General features: G+C 36.3%; 1 non-coding gene across 1 annotated transcript; it reads left to right on the forward strand.

Moving 5' to 3' along the window:
• The first annotated feature begins 1,429 nt into the window (after positions 1-1,429).
• On the forward strand, positions 1,430-1,536 carry LOC122150630. Its single transcript, XR_006163776.1, has one exon. It is a non-coding gene; the product is annotated as a U6 spliceosomal RNA (small nuclear RNA).
• Positions 1,537-2,109: the final 573 nt, after the last annotated feature.

Below are 2,109 nucleotides of genomic sequence, written 5' to 3' on the forward strand. Positions count from 1 at the left end.
ACAACTGACCATTCAGACACATGATGACATAACCCAGAAACCAACCCTGTTATGGAAGCATCCAAAGAAAATAAGCCTACAAGTTTGTAAATAGGAAACCAGAGACATCAATTGACAAACAAGGACAATTACAAACCAAAAAGAGGGGAAAAACTGTGTAGTCACAGAACTTCTAAATAGTAAAGAAGTCAAAACAACAGGAAGATAGAGTAGACTGTTCTAAACTTGGGAAGAAAATTACAACTCACAGGGTAATCTCAAAGAAAAATGATAAACCTTCACATCAAAATAAAAAAGAGGAACAGCACAAATATTTAGCAAATACTAAAACAATAGCAACAAAGGAAGTGATAATATAATTCATAAACAAAATGAGCTTAGCACAGAAAATTATATGGAAGAAATCACACAACAAAATGACAACAATAAATTCTCACCTGTTGATTCAAGAAAAAAATAGGGGCAAATTTGTCGTTGTTGTTATGTGCTGTCGAGTCAGCCCCGACTCATAGCAACCCCTCCTTGCATTGCCAAGGCAGTATCACTACGGAAGTAGATTGCCCAACCTTCTTTCTGAGGAGTTGCTGGTGGGTTTGAACCACCAGCCTTCTGGTTAGCTGTCAAGTGTGTTATGCACTATTTTACCAGAGCTCTTAGGGGACAAATTTAGGGCCCTAATTTATGGCAAGGAGATCTGGTGGTGCAGTGCCTAAGGTATTTGACTGCTAATCAGAAGGCTGGATGTTCAAATCCACTAGCCACTCCTCGGAAGGAAGGTTGGACAATCTACTTGCATAGTGATACTGCCCTGGAAACCCAAGGAGGGGACACTATGAGTCAGATACAACTCGACAGCAGTGAGGTTTTTTTGTTTTGTTTTGTTTTGTTTTTTAATTTATGACATAAATAGACTGTCAAACATAACTCAAAATGTAAAAACAGCTGAAGGTAAACTAGATGAATGGAATCTTCTAAAAATTAAATTTTTATGTGCTTCAAAAGACTTCTCCAAAAGAGTAAAAAGAGAACCTACATATTAGGAAAAAGTATTAGCACTAACACATCTGACAAGTGATTTATCTCTAAAATTTAGAGAAAACCTCAACACCTCAATAACAAAAAGATTAACAATCCAATTTAAAAATGGGCAGAAGACATGAGCAGATACTTCACCAAAGAGGATATTCAGGAGGCCAGCATAGACATGAAGAAATGCTAACTATCTTTAGCCATCAGATAGATGCAAATCAATACAACAAAGAGATACCATCTCATCCTAGCACTAAGGGCAAAGTTAAACAAGACAGAAAATAACAAATGCTGGTGAGGATGTGGAGAGATTGGAACTCTCATATGCTGCTGGTGGGACTGTCAAATGATACAACCACTGTGGAAAGCAGTATGGCAATTCATTAAACAGCTGGATTTAGTGCTTGCTTCAGCAGCACATATACTATAATTGGAACAATACGGAGAAGATTAGCATGACCCCTGCACAAAGAAGACATGCAAATTCATGAAGCATTCCAAATTTTTAAAATTATATACCTGGAAAAATTGTACCTCAAATATGATGGTGAACTAGGAGATTTCCAGATAAGCAGAAATGAAGGGAATTTTTTAAAACCAGACCATGAGAAATACTAATGGGAGTCCTTTAAACAGAGAACCAATAATAGCAAATAACAATTGACCATTAAAACACAAGATGGCATAACCCAGAGATCAACACAGCTATGGAAGTATCCAAAATAAAATAAGCTTACAAGATTGTAAACAGGGAACCAGAGACATCAATTGGCAAATGAGGACAGCTACAAACCAAAAAGAGAGAAAAATGCATGTAGTTACAGAACTTCTAAAAGGTGAGGAAGTCAAGAGAGTTGCAAAATAGAATGGACTGTTCTAAACTTGGGTACAAAATTATAAATCACAGGGTAGCCTTAAAGAAAAATGATAGGCCTTCACATCACAATAAAAAAGAGGATAAGCACAAATGTTCAGCAAATACTAAAACAATAACAAGAAAGGAAATGATAACATGATTCATAAACATAACAAGCTCAGCACAGGAAAGTATACAGAACAAAGAAACTAGCAACACCATGA

Source organism: Orycteropus afer, unplaced genomic scaffold, assembly GCF_000298275.1.
Source record: "Orycteropus afer afer isolate SDZICR_OR568_19922 unplaced genomic scaffold, OryAfe1.0 scaffold00189, whole genome shotgun sequence".
NCBI classification, from domain to species: domain Eukaryota; kingdom Metazoa; phylum Chordata; class Mammalia; order Tubulidentata; family Orycteropodidae; genus Orycteropus; species Orycteropus afer.